Genomic DNA, 15,975 nt, shown 5'->3' with positions numbered 1-15,975 from the left:
ACCATTTATATGTCACTCTCTGAGTCACCATTCTCCCCATAGGAGCTGGAAAAGGCAGAGAGGGAGCATCGTCATCTGTGGTTACAGGCTCAGTATCAGTAAAGGTAACCCTGCGTTGCCCCTTAGACTTCTTACGCTGGGGTCAAGTCCTACAAAAAAAAGTATGGGAACTCACCAAGACTTCCACCCCCCTCACAATTAATATTGTTTTATACACACACACATTGTATTTATAAGTATATAATGTATACACTCTGGTTAATGAAAGCACATTAGAACCAATGAAGGGCTGAATAGTTGCTCTTGAGCCTGAGGTTACATTTTTACATGGCAGGGGTGATATATTTAATTGTAATTTAGGATTGAACTGATACTGAATACTGAGAAGCCAGACACACACATTTTAGAACACATGAAGGGTCATTTGTATATAGATGATGTTGAATATTCATAAAAGCTAACGGCTAGATTACGAGTCTTGCGTTATGATTAAAAAAAGCAGTGTTAAGGCTCATAACACTGCTTTTTCACTACCGCTGCTATTACAAGTCTTATAGGTACAGCTGTCCCGCACACTTTTTTTGGCCTTACCGCAAATCAGCTTACGCAATTTGCGTATAGTCTTTTTTCAATGGGACTTCCATAGCGCCGGTATTACAAGCTTTTTTTTTTAGGCCAAAAAGTGAGCGATACAGCCTATCCCGCAAGATTCGTAATGCATTCTAAAGTCAGTAGTTATGAGTTTTACACTACAAAGCTGTAGCATAAAACTCATAACTAAAGTGCTAAAAAGTACACTAACACCAATAAACTACCTATTAACCCCTAAACCGAGGCCCTCCCACATCGCAAACACTATAATAAAATTATTAACCCCTAATCTGCCGCTCCCGACATCACCGCCACTATAATAAACATATTAACTCCTAAACCGCCACACTCCCACCTTGCAAACACTAGTTAAATATTATTAACCCTTAATCTGCCACCCCTAACATCGCCGCCACCGACCTACAATTATTAACCCCTAATCTGCCGCCCACAACGTCGCCGCCACTATACTATATTTATTAACCCCTAAACCTAAGTCTAACCCTAACACCGCATAACTTAAATATAATTGTAATAAATCTAAAGAAAACCTACTATTAATAAATAAATAATTCCTATTTAAAACTAAATACTTAACTATAAAATAAACCCTAAGATAGCTACAATATAACTAATAGTTACATTGTAGCATGCTTAGGGTTTATTTTTATTTTTACAGGCAAGTTTGTATTTATTTTAACTAGGTACAATAGTTACTAAATAGTTATTAACTATTTAATAACTACCTAGCTAAAATAAATACAAATTTACCTGTAAAATAAAACCTAACCTAAGTTACACTAATACCTATCACTACACTACAATTAAATAAATTACCTAAATTAAATAAATTACCTAAATTAAATAATATACCTAAATTAAAAACAAAACAAAACACTAAATTACACAAAATAAAAAACAAATTACAAGATATTTAAACTAATTACACCTAATCTAATAGCCCTATCAAAATAAAAAAGCCCCCCAAAATAAAAAAACCCTAGCCTAAACTAAACTACCAATAGCCCTTAAGAAATCAGCTCTTTTACCTGAAAAAGAAACATACAAACAACCCCCCCAACAGTAAAACCCACCACCCACACAACCAAAGCCCCCAAATAAAACCCTAACTAAAAAAACCTAAGCTCCCCATTGCCCTGAAAAGGACATTTGTATGGGCATTGCCCTTAAAAGGGCATTTAGCTCTATTGCAGCCCAAACCCTAAGCTAAAAATAAAACCCACCCAATAAACCCTTAAAAAAAACCTAACACTAACCCCTGAAGTTCAATTTACAGTTTTGAAGAGCCAACATCCATCCTCAACGAAGCCGGGAGAAGTCCTCAATGAAGTGACAATAATTCCTCAACGAAGCCGGGAGAAGTCTTCATCCAAGCTGGGAGAAGTGGTCCTCCAGATGGGCAGAAGTCTTCATGCAGACGGCATCTTCTATCTTCATCCATCCGGCACAGAGCGGGTCCATCTTCAAGACATTCGGCACGGAGTATCCTCTTCGAACAAAGATTTCTTCCCAAATGAAGGTTCCTTTAAATGACATCATCCAAGATGGTGTGCCTTAGATTCCGATTGGTTGATAGAATTCTATCAGCCAATCGGAATTAAGGTTGAAAAAATCATATTGGCCGATGCAATCAGCCAATAGGATTGAACTTCAATCCAATTGGCTGATCCAATCAGCCAATAGGATTGAGCTCGCATTCTATTGACTATTCCAATCAGCCAATAGAATGCGAGATCAATACTATTGGCTGATTGGATCAACCAATAGGATTGAAGTTCAATCCTATTGGCTGATTGCATCAGCCAATAGGATTTTTCAACCTTAATTCCGATTGGCTGATAGAATTCTATCAGCCAATCAGAATCTAAGGGACGCCATCTTAGATGACGTCATTTAAAGGAACCTTCATTCAGGAAGAAGACTTCGTTCGAAGAGGATGCTCTGCGCCGGATGTCTTGAAGATGGACCCGCTCAGCGCTGGATGGATGAATATAGAAGATGTCGTCTGGATGAAGAACTTCTGCCCGTCTGGAGGACCACTTCTCCCGGCTTGGATGAAGACTTCTCCCGGCTTCGTTGAGGACTTCTTGCCGCTTTGTTGAGGACTTCTCCCGGCTTTGTTGAGGATGGATGTCGGCTCGTCAAATCTGTAAGTGGATCTTCAGGGGTTAGTGTTAGGTTTTTTTAAAGGTTTATTGGGTGGGTTTTATTTTTAGCTTAGGGTTTGGGCTGCAATAGAGCTAAATGCCCTTTTAAGGGCAGTGCCTATCCAAATGCCCTTTTCAGGGCAATGTGGAGCTTAGGTTTTTTAAGTTAGGGTTTTATTTGGGGGGTTTGATTGTGTAGGTGGTGGGTTTTACTGTTGGTGGGGTTGTTTGTATTTTTTTTTTCAGGTAAAAGAGCTGATTTCTTTGGGGCAATGCCCTGCAAAAGGTCCTTTTAAGGACTATTTGTAGTTTTAAGGCTAGGGTCGTTTTTTATTTTGGGGGGCTTTTTTTATTTTGATAGGGCTATTAGATTAGGTGTAATTAGTTTAAATATCTTGTAATTTGTTTTTCATTTTGTGTAATTTAGTGTTTGTTTTTTTTGTAATTTAGGTTATTTATTTAATTTAGGTAATTTATTTAATTGTAGTGTAGTGATAGGTGTTAGTGTAACTTAGGTTAGGTTTTATTTTACAGGTAAATTAGTATTTATTTTAGCTAGGTAGTTATTAAATGGTTAATAACTATTTAGTAACTATTCTACCTAGTTAAAATAAATACAAACTTGCCTGTAAAATAAAAGTAAACCCTAAGCTAGCTACAATGTAACTATTAGTATATTGTAGCTAGCTTAGGTTTATTTTACAGGTATTTAGTTTTAAATATTAATTATTTATTTATTAATAGTAGGTTTTCTTTAGATTTATTACAATTATATTTAAGTTAGGGGGTGTTAGGGTTAGACTTTGGTTTATGGGTTAATAAATATAGTATAGTGGCGGAGACGTTGGGGCGGCAGATTAGGGGTTAATAATTGTAGTTTATTAAGAAAAGTTACCAATGGCACTACAGATATATACAGGACCTGGCTTGTTTAATATCTGGCCAACTTGTAAGGCCTTGTGTGTTATCAGCCAACTTAAATGGCTAAGTTCGGTGCTATGTGTATAACATTGATTACTGGAGCAAAAAGAGAAAGAATATACTTTAAAGCACTCACAGGTCACTATTGAGTAATATTGATGTAATGAAATCAATAATGAAATCCAAGATTAGAGGAGACACAAACTTAACTACAATTAAAATGTAACTTTTATTGGGGTCTAGAAATAAAATAGGAAAAACTTTAAAACCACACTTATGCACCGATTGTAGTCTACTTAGCTTGTGTGACTGTGTCACGTAATACAGAGAATTCTTCAACAGAAACTCTTATGTGCAATTGATATTGCAATTAATTTACCTGATTATATTAAGTGGAATAGACGTATATATTCACACTAATAATTAGTATTGATTCTATGCAGGTGTGATATATAGAGTATATTTGATTGAAAGTCTCTAGTGTTGAGAAAATAGTTAGTACGTACGTGTAACACCTAAAGTTAAAGTTGTATTGTAGGAATACCTCCTAGTATTTACGCATTTGTCTCAAAACGAGGACATAAACTCTTGTTGTTAAATATCTTAAAATTATGTTAATAGAGTAATGGCTGATATTTAAACATATATCACTTAAGCAGGAGTATTATACCTTATGATATATTTATGTATTTGCGTGACCACAAATGAACGGTAAATTAATACTTGAGTTGTACATTAAATGGTCTCCATCTAGTATATGGATATTCGAGGTGTTCAGTTGTATGAGAGGTTAACTGTGTCTCTGTTCACACACACATGCGTATCACAGTCTGAATATTTAACATAGATATTGACGGCAGATAAGAGCCATAGGCCCAGCAAGTCTGCCCGACCTTACCTAACAGTATAAACTTATCTAGTTCGTAGGATAGCCCTATGCTTGTCCCATGCATTTTTAAAGTCCCCCACAGTCTCGAATACACTGTTATGTGGCAGTAATTCACAAGACTGTTTGTGCATTAGCGTGTACCAACATCCGCTGCTTTCTGTGTGTAATATACTTTTATATACCTCAATTTAAACAAAACCGCTTTCCGTTAAGTTAGGTATACTACCAGCTGTGAACATCTACAAATCATAAAAGGGCAGATTCTGAGTATAGTATTTATTTGCTTGCTCAGTTGTATGAGAGGTTAACTGTGTCTCTGTTCACACACACACACATGCGTATCACAGTCTGAATATTTAACAATGATACAATGTCTCGAATGCACTGTTATGTGGCAGTAATTCACAAGACTGTTTGTGCATTAGCGTGTGCCGACATCTGCTGCTTTCTGTATGTAATATACTTTTATATACCTCAATTTAAACAAAACCGCTTTCCGTCAGGTTAGGTATACTAACAGCTGTGACCATTAACTGCCTGAAAGAGCGATAGGCTCTCAAGCGTTCTCAAACACTAGGTTAGTTTGATAAAACGTTATTGCCAGTAACACTTTGCTAGCCAGACATGTATTTTTATTTAAACATTAATAACCATCAGTAAAGTCTGGATAGATGCAGTGAAAAGACTACAGTAATTGAATTGGTAGCTTAAGGCTTACTAAAAACACAGGAGCTCCTAGGACTCCTCACCATTGCCCTAACGTCCCTGACATGTTTCGCCACATAACGTGGCTTTTTCAAAGGTGAACGCGCCGCACTGTAGTCGGCTATTTAAGGCTGCTGATTGTCACACCCCCAATGGGCGTATGATTGCCATCTGACCTATCGATGTAAGGTATAAACATTCGTCATAGATAGGTGGGTATTAGTGACTTTACGTCGATAAAATTTAACTGTTTCTTAGCCATCAAAGGATTGGGCATGATTATCAGATTGAACTATCATTTTATTAAGGTTGGAAATAGAGAGTCTGAATTTAATATCATACAATATCTCTATGAACTTTATGCGATTGAATACTTTTGCACTTTGATTAGGTTTAAATAGTTTTCTGCCTAGATTACTTTGCTAATATTGTCAACATAATGCTATATGTTATTTGCTAACTTCGTGAGGTTAAATATGATATTATAGTGTGCTCCTATAAGTTCTGTTGTCTTTATACAATACATAGGATTTTAAATAAACAAAAGGTAAGTCAGAATTTAATAGAATTAGAGTGCAGCTATGTGATACGAAAAGAAAAAAATTGGAATAACATTGAAACATATAATTAACACATGTTATTTGTTGTGAGTAACTTAAAAATGTTACCATTATCATATGTGCAGCTACTCTAATTTAGTGCATTACTAAAATCACTTTTTTTATGCCAAAGTTATGATCTCCCTATCAAGTTGGGGATTCATAAGTGAGTGACAAATAAATTAAATATTAAAATTCAACGTGAAATTTGTGTTCGTTAACTTAACAGATTCTACTATTTGATATTGTGATATTAGTCATTTGAAGTGATAAACTGTACATACATTAAGTGTATACATATGGTGTGAGTGAATATATTCTAGTTGTGTGTCTGAGATAGGATCAACTTGTGTATGAGGTCAACCATAAAAAAATCTTCGTTTATAAGAGAAAGAAAAAGAATAAAGTGAAATAAAAAATATAAAATTTAAATAAGAATTGTCAGCAAGGCTAGAGGACCTAGAGAATAGGTCGCGCCGCAATAATCTGCGCATTGTAGGCGTGCCTGAAAATGTTAAACCCAAGGATCTCATTTGCTTTGTGGAAGACACTTTGCCCAGGCTTCTCAAACTGACCCCAGCAATATTTAAGGGTAGTGTGGAACGGGCGCATAGGGTAGGCCCAGAAAGGCAACAAGAGAAGGGAAATACACAGCCTAGGCAAGTCATGGTTAAACTACTACATTTTCAGCTTAAAGTAGAGTTGCTGCGTGCATACAGAAAGACCTCCCCTGTTTTGTTTGAAGGCTCTAGGCTTCTGATTTTTCAGGATTACTCCTCTGAGCTCATGAGGAAACGTATGGAATTCTCCCCAATCTGCTCAGAGTTAAACAGGAAAGGTAGAAAGGTGTACCTCTTATACCCAGCTAGACTAAAGCTCTTGACCTCCTCAGGCCCCAAATTCTTTGACTCCCCGAGAGAAGCCACAGAGTATTTGAGAGTTAACAGAGAGGGAGAGGGGGCAAACTCACCTAGATCACCCCGCTCGGATCTGGGATGAAAGCCAGGAGTGAGAACCTGGAGTAATTTCACAGCTTACACCCTAAGGGGGGTTAGCCCTGACCCATATCACTAGTTTTATATGTTATATTGCTATGTATACTTTTACTGATAAGTTTGGTTATTATGTTATTTTTTTGTGTATAGTACTGGTTGCATTCCGAATGATGACCCCTTCCTTTAATTGTTATCCAAAAGAAAGATCGTTTGATGGGCTCCCTAACAGAATAAGACTGCAGTCCCTGAGCTTAAAACCTCTTTATGGGGCATCCAAGAGCTTATTTCTTTTTTCTTTATTAATAGAACAACAGGAATTGCTCCAGTGTCAGTCGCACCCATATGGCTACTGCTTACCTATTTACGCCTGTAGAACTGGCTGGAACCTACTACCCACTCTTTATATCGTAGCTAAACTAATTAAGGGCAATCAGGGGAGTGACACTGTAGCTCAATGCCCAGATATGGCGTACCTGGAGCATAATAGTTTAAATATTTATAATAATATGGGTATGAAAAGGGAGCCCCATTCCAGAGAGTTATGTTCTCTATTGTGCTCGGGTACGAAGCCTCAGATTTCTGGTACACGATATAGTGGAATGCTAAGGACAGGGGAGGGAGTTTGGTATACGAACACTGCAAGGGCCCTGAAAAGGGTTAACTTTGAGCCAAATTAACAATATCTATGTATTATGCCAATATGTTTAGCTATGCAGATAAGTTTGTTTATTGTGTTGTATTTTTTTATGTTATACTGGTTACAAGTTACACGGTCACCCTTTCAATTATTAGTCACTATGAGACTGGACTGTTTGCTCTACACTTTGAAGTGACTGACTTCAAGTCCCTTAGCCTAGGGTTACATTATATTAAGCTTAAGAGTGTTTCTTCCCTATTGTTTCAACCAAAGGAACAACAGCATCCAATATTATGTAAATCATGTTTATTCAACTGTTATATACCCACTTATGCCTATAGAATTTTTTGGAACTCATTGCCTAGTTTTAAAATAGACACGCTAGTTAATTACGCCTTAAGGAATGGAACACTAAATCAACAGCCGGATGTGGCGTATCCGGAAGCCATTAGTTTAAATACTTCTGACAGTATAGATGTGATACAGAATTCCCATTCTAGAGGGTGTTATATCTTATTAGATCCCGATGCTGGGTTGTGGGGAACTGGCTTGGTTGGTGTAGAGTACTATTATGTGATTGTGGGGAGATTATATATGGCGGTTTCTTTTTTTTTTCCCTTCTCTCTCTCTTCCTTCTCCCCACCCTCTATCCCTCAGATCAGGTTATGGAGGGGGTTGAAGACCAAGGACTGTCCCTTGATTACTAAATGACGGTAAGACTTATGTCCTGGAATGTGGGGGGGATTAACTCCCCCACTAAAAGGAGCATGATCTTGACACATTTGAGACGTTTAGGAACGGATATTGCGTTCCTGCAGGAGACCCACCTCTCCGAGGAGGAACACGAGAAATTGAAAAGAGATTGGGTGGGCTCGGTGGAATATGTATCACACACAAGATCTAGCAGGGGTGTAGCGATCCTATTGGGAAAAAGAGGACAGACTGAGATACTGACTACACACAAGGATCCGGAGGGACGATACTTGATAGTGCAGGTTAAAATTCACCAAAGAATATTGGTACTTTGCAATATTTACGCACCAAATTGTAAGTCTGCCGCATTCTGGACCAAACTTGTTCAAGACCTGACCCCATTTGTGGGCATGGATGTGGTGTTGGGGGGGGGACTTCAATCTGGCCCCAAACCCTTTATGCGACAGAATGCAGGACCCGGGACGCCCTGGGACAGGAAAGAGGCCTAAAGTCAAGGGAACCATTGAAAAGAAAGTGTTTTCCAGACTCACTGACTCCTTACAACTGGTAGACATTTGGAGGTTGGGAAACTCTGAAAGCAAAGATTTTACTTGCATATATAGAGCGACCCCAACACTCTCTCGCATTGACCTCTTTATGATCTCCCCCAACATAATCCCGAAGGTCACCAGAACCAAAATACATAGCGTGGTGATCTCAGATCATGCTCCAGTCGAATTGGAATTCTCTGTGGGCCCTGTTGTCACGAACAGAAACACGCTTAGATTTCCGAGTTATCTCTGCACCTCAGATGCCTTCATTAACTATTTAGTCCATGCATGGAACGATTTCTATACGGATAATCAGAACCATATAGATACACCCGAGCTATTTTGGAATACAGCCAAAGCAGTGTTAACGGGAAATATCATTTCCTACATTGCTACATTACGTAGGAAACTAGAGGCTAAGTTGCAAGGCTTACAGGAGAACTTGACAGGGTCTTACCAGACCTACTGCAGTGACCCTAACCCTTCAACAAAAGATAAATATCTTACTTGTAAAGGGGATTTGGATGCATTTTTACATCACCAAGCTGTGACACAACTTCTCAAAACTAATGCCAAGTATTACCGAGGAGGTGACAGATCGGGCAAACTATTAGCCTCTCTGACAACTCAGCGGGAAGCGCGCAAGCCTATTGCAGCTCTTAAGCACGGCAATAAAACTCATAAGTCTCCTCAAGCAATCGTAGATGCCCTGGCTAAGTACTTCACTGATGTATATTCTACTCAGAAGGTTCCTCCAGAAGAGTTTATCTCTTCCTTCTGGGAGGACCTAGACTTGCCGCAATTTAGTCAAGAACACTTGGAGGCTTTAAATGCCGCCATCTCTCCTGAGGAGATACTGAAAATGATCTCCTCCTAATCTAATGGTAAAGCGGCAGGCCCAGACGGGCTGCCCATAGAATTTTACAAAACATTGAAGATTCAAATCACTCCTACTCTGACTAAATTGTATAACTCATACTATAAAGAGCTGATCCCCCCTTCAAAATTATTTACCATGGCGCATGTTTCCCTGATACCAAAACCTGGGAAAAACCCGGAGCTACCTGAATCTTATCGCCCCATTTCCCTTCTCGACTCAGACTACAAGATTTTAATGAAAATCTTGACGGACCGGCTAAAACATATTCTTACAGAGATCATCCATCCCGATCAGACTGGGTTCATGTGCAACAGATCCTCAGTGACCAATGTCAGGCGTGTATTGCATGCGATTGCACATTTCAAGGGTGGGTCGATAACTGAGAAAGCACAGAATGAATCGGAGGCCTTCCTGCTGTCACTTGACGCAGAGAAGGCCTTTGACAGAGTGGTGTGGAGCCACCTGTTCGACTCATTACGGCGCTTTGGCTTCTCTGGCTCCTTTTTGAGATTTATCTGCAATGTCTATGAGACACCCTGGATTCATGTTATGGCAAATGGTTTATTTTCTCCCCGCATTGTCTTACAGAGAGGTACCCATCAGGGATGCCCCCTCTCTCCCCTCCTCTTCAATCTTGCTTTGGAGCCTCTGGCTATTAAGCTGCGAACTGTTTTTCCTGGCATCGCCATAGGCGAAGCGAGCCTGCACTTAGCTATTTAGGCAGATGATATGCTTCTGTTTGTAGAGCATCCGGCAAAACATATTCCAAAAATTTTAGCAACAATAGAGGCCTTTGGATCTTTTTCGGGGTACAGAATAAATGAAGGCAAGTCAGAGATTTTATGGTTACGAAAGCACCCTGTGCAGACTGCTGTCTACCCATTTAGAGACGCCACCCCCACTATGACCTACTTGGGGATACGTTTATCTACAGATGTTGATACTTTATACCACAACAATTTCTCCCGGGTTTGCAGGGATATCCAACAGACGCTGGAAGGATGGAGGAGGCTACCTGTCTCCCTATCGGGACGAGTGGGCCTGATCAAGATGGTAATTTTACCACGGATTCTATACCCCATCCTGATGTTACCTTTCCTTTTAACAAAGAAGGATCTGGCTCTATATACTAGAGCCGTCACGAGTTTTCTTTGGAAAGGGGGTAAACCAAGAATAGCCCTTGCAAAACTATACGCATCCCCGTCCCAGGGAGGACTGGGACTACCTAACCTTAGGCTATACATCTGGGCGGCCTTGGATCGTCTAGTATTAGACTGGCAATTGAATACTAGTCATTTTTATGACACTGCACTGGAAGATTCTGCCATAGGAGACTATAGTCTAACCTACCTATCGCGTGCTCAACTCAGCAGGGTCCCACTGGAAATAAAAGGTAACTTTCTTTATAGAGACACACTAAAGGCCTGGCAGCTAACACTGCGCCATATGGACCGGACCTGTATGTCCTCCAGAATGATCCCGCTGAGGCGGAACGCTGACTTCCCTCCGGGGATAGACACCTCTCCCTTTGCGACATGGGAGGTGGTGGGCCTGCGCTCAGTGGGAGACTCCTTGGATCTGGCTACAAGGAGCATTAAATCATTTACTGACCTGCAGAACCAATTTCAAATACCAAAAACTCATTTTTATGCCTATTTACAAGTGAGGCACTATGTCAATCAATTACTTACCATGGACCCACACTTTTGGGAACCTCATGCTCTCAATCCTGCCGTGGTCTCCTTTAAGCTAGGCAGATTTACAATTTCAGGTATATACAAATCATTAATTGGGAAGACCGAAACCAAAAATTTAGAGAACCTAGTGAACATATGGAGTAAAGATGTAGATGAGGAAGATTTAATAACGATGATTCAGGGCAGCTTAGAAACAGTACGAAGGGCGACATTATCTATGACGTTTAGAGAATCACAGGTCAGAATGTTGCACAGGGACTATCTAACGCCTCGCAGATTGGCCAAGTGGCATACTGACATAGCAAATGAATGCAGTAAATGCAGATTGGGAGACCCCGACTTCCTTCATTATTTTTTTAAGTGTCCTCGAGTGAGACAGTTTTGGGGAAGGGTGGTCTTTTGGATAAACAACACCTTAGCAGTCAGAATTGACATTGGAATCAAACAAATTTGCTTTCTCGACTGGGAAGAACTAAGTCCCAGGCTGAGGCCTCTACTCACTACAATAATTCTAGTGGCTAGGAAAGTTATTTTGAAAGTTTGGACCCTGAAAGAGGCTTCATCGTTTATAGTGTTCAAAAGATGCATACACCAACAGCTAATGGTAGAACAGCTTGACACCAAAATAGACACGAACAGACGACTCAGACATTTCCTGAATAAATGGCGGGAATACATTGGCACGCTGAGTATTGATCTGCAAAAGCAGATTCTTATGCCATTTGCTCAAACTGAACTTATGCTGACTGCTTCGCTGAGAGGGGAGTGGGGATTTCTATATCAGTGAGAGGGTGGGGGGCGGTGGAGACCCTTTTTTTTTTTTTTCTCTCTTTCATCCACACCACATGCATTACATACTGGCCTTACAGTAGAGCACAATGATCATTGGGAAGTTGAAGACCAAGAAGTGTTACCCATTTTTACATAACAATGTTGTTATTATGTTTATTAAAAAAAAAAATGAGGAAGAAAAGGTTAAAGGCAATTTCCTAGTGAGTTATCATCGACGACTGTAAATTATAATGGATCAATACTTTCATATTGTCTGAAATGTATCTTGTATGTCATGTTGTCTGTTTTCCTCAATAAAAATATATTTAAAAAAAAAGAATTGTCAGCAACAATTCATTGAGATTAATAATATGTGAAAATGAATTAAGAAGGTGAAACAAAGCGTGTGTGAGATTGTGAATATCTTTTAATTTAATATCTTGAAAGGGAAAAAAAGGGGTTTGATTTTAAACTTTATGATAATTCAATATTCACTCCATAATTATTAAAGGGGATATTGAAATAGCACATTTTTTCTACATAGTTTGGTAGTGTTCAATTTGAGAAAAGCATTTTCTCAACTGTGACAGAATATTTACACGAAGTTCCTATTAATTATAGGAAAGAAACAAAATTATTGAATTCATTTAGTCCATAGGGTTGGACAGTATTCAATAGAAAAATCCATTTGCTCTCTGCTTGGAGTAAAATATTCTCCAAATTTCCGCCTCTTATGCCCAATTCTTTCTTTTCAATGCCAAAACATTTGAGATCCGATTGTTTTGAATTGTGACGCTTGAGAAAATGGCGTGCTACTGAAGTCACATTTTTACCCTCCTGCATATCTTTAGCAGCATTTTTAATGTTCCTCAGATGTTCTTGAAGTCTTGTTCTGACTTTCCTCGTTGTCATCCCAACGTAGATCATGTTACATTTACATTGAAGGGCATACATTACACCTTCTGTGTGGCAATTGATGTAAGATTTGATCTTATGCCTTTTATTAAATTGATCACAAATTTCTTCCTTTTTGATCATAAAGCTGCATGTACTACAGGTACCACATTTGAATGAGCCTTGTTTAAATGCTCCCTTGGTTTTCGGGCCTTGTAGATGACTGGGACTGATTAAGTCCTTGAGATTACGAGTTCTTCTATATCCCGTCTGGACCCTTTCTCCCATGATTCGTGATAAAATCGGGTCAGAGGTTAGTATGTGCCAGTTGTTTTGTAGGATATTCACAATTTGTGTGCTCCTTGGATTATAGGTAGAAATGAATCTAATTTGTTCTTGCTGAGATTTATTTTTCTTTTTTAGTAAGTCCCGTCTAGATGTGTTTCTAGCTTTAGATTCTGCTTTTTTAATGGATCTACGACTGTATCCTCTGGATATGAGTCTTTCGGTAACCTCTTTAGCTCTCTGTTTGTAGTTGTCCTCAGTGAAACAATTCTGTCTCATTCGGAGAAATTCACCCCCTGGTAGGGCTTTAATTGTGTTAGGAGCATGTGAGCTTGTGCTATGCAGTAAACTGTTGGTAGCTGTACTTTTGCGGTAGAATTCTATCAGCCAATCGGAATTAAGGTTGAAAAAATCCCATTGGCCGATGCAATCAGCCAATAGGATTGAACTTCAATCCAATTGGCTGATCCAATCAACCAATAGGATTGAGCTCGCATTCTATTGACTATTCCAATCAGCCAATAGAATGCAAGCTCAATACTATTGGCTGATTGGATCAACCAATAGGATTGAAGTTCAATCCTATTGGCTGATTGCATCAGCCAATAGGATTTTTCAACCTTAATTCCGATTGGCTGATAGAATTCTATCAGCCAATCAGAATCTAAGGGACGCCATCTTAGATGACGTCATTTAAAGGAACCTTCATTCAGGAAGAAGACTTTGTTCGAAGAGGATGCTCTGCGCCGGATGTCTTGAAGATGGACCCGCTCAGCGCTGGATGGATGAATATAGAAGATGCCGTCTGGATGAAGACTTCTGCCCGTCTGGAGGACCACTTCTCCCGGCTTGGATGAAGACTTCTCCCGGCTTCGTTGAGGACTTCTTGCCGCTTCGTTGAGGACTTCTCCCGGCTTTGTTGAGGATGGATGTCGGCTCGTCAAATCTGTAAGTGGATCTTCAGGGGTTAGTGTTAGGTTTTTTTAAAGGTTTATTGGGTGGGTTTTATTTTTAGCTTAGGGTTTGGGCCGCAATAGAGCTAAATGCCCTTTTAAGGGCAGTGCCTATCCAAATTCCCTTTTCAGGGCAATGTGGAGCTTAGGTTTTTTTAGTTAGGGTTTTATTTGGGGGGTTTGATTGTGTGGGTGGTGGGTTTTACTGTTGGTGGGGTTGTTTGTATTTTTTTTCAGGTAAAAGAGCTGATTTCTTTGGGGCAATGCCCTGCAAAAGGCCCTTTTAAGGACTATTTGTAGTCTTAAGGCTAGGGTCGTTTTTTATTTTGGGGGGCTTTTTTTTATTTTGATAGGGCTATTAGATTAGGTGTAATTAGTTTAAATATCTTGTAATTTGTTTTTCATTTTGTGTAATTTAGTGTTTGGTTTTTTTGTAATTTAGGTTATTTATTTAATTTAGGTAATTTATTTAATTGTAGTGTAATGATAGGTGTTAGTGTAACTTAGGTTAGGTTTTATTTTACAGGTAAATTAGTATTTATTTTAGCTAGGTAGTTATTAAATAGTTAATAACTATTTAGTAACTATTCTACCTAGTTAAAATAAATACAAACTTGCCTGTAAAATAAAAGTAAACCCTAAGCTAGCTACAATGTAACTATTAGTTATATTGTAGCTAGCTTAGGGTTTATTTTACAGGTATTTAGTTTTAAATATGAATTATTTATTTATTAATAGTAGGTTTTCTTTAGATTTATTACAATTATATTTAAGTTAGGGGGTGCTAGGGTTAGACTTTGGTTTATGGGTTAATAAATATAGTATAGTGGCGGAGACGTTGGGGCGGCAGATTAGGGGTTAATAATTGTAGGTAGGTGGCGCGATGTTAGGGGTGGCAGATTAGGGGGTTAATAATATTTAACTAGTGTTTGCGAGGCGGGAGTGCGGCGGTTTAGGGGTTAATATGTTTATTATAGTGGCAGCAACGTTGGGGGTGGCAGATTAGGGGTTAATAAGTGTAGGTAGGTTGTGGCGACAGTGGGGGTGGGAGATTAGGGTTTAATAAATATAATCTAGGTGTCAGCGATGTTGGGGGGCAGCAGATTAGGGGTTAATAAGTGTACTGTAGGTGGCGGCGATGTCCGGAGCGACAGATTAGGGGTTAATAAGTATAATGTAGGTGTCGGCGATGTTGGGGGCGGCAGATTAGGGCTTAATAAGTGTAAGTTTAGGGGTGTTTAGACTCGGGGTTCATGTTAGGGTGTTAGGTGTAAACATAAACTGTGTTTCCCCATAGGAATCAATGGGGCTGCGTTACTGAGCTTTAGGCTGCTTTTTTGCAGGTGTTAGACTTTTTCTCAGCCGGCTCTCCCCATTGATGTCTATGGGGAAATCGTGCACGAGCACGTACAACCAGCTCACCGCTGGTATTGAAGTGCGGTATGGAGATCAATTTTGCTCTACGCTCACTTCTTGACTAATAACGCCAGGTTTATAAAAACCTGTAATACCAGCGCTGTAGGTAAGTGAGCGGTGACAATAATGTGCAAGTTAGTATCGCAAAACTCGTAATCTAGCTGTAAGAGACTTAGTAAAATTTTAGGAGCTGTTACTCCCTGGCTCTCATGATGTGCAAGGCTCTGTAATGTAAACATCTAATATCATGATAAGTTTGTGTGTGCACTCACTCTGCAGTAAGAAACAATGGATTATAGTCACAAGGCTTCTGAGTGTCATTTTCATTTA

Source organism: Bombina bombina, chromosome 2 (assembly GCF_027579735.1).
Source record: "Bombina bombina isolate aBomBom1 chromosome 2, aBomBom1.pri, whole genome shotgun sequence".
NCBI classification, from domain to species: domain Eukaryota; kingdom Metazoa; phylum Chordata; class Amphibia; order Anura; family Bombinatoridae; genus Bombina; species Bombina bombina.
The sequence above is the reverse complement of the archived record's forward strand: the minus strand, read 5'-3'. Positions refer to the sequence as shown.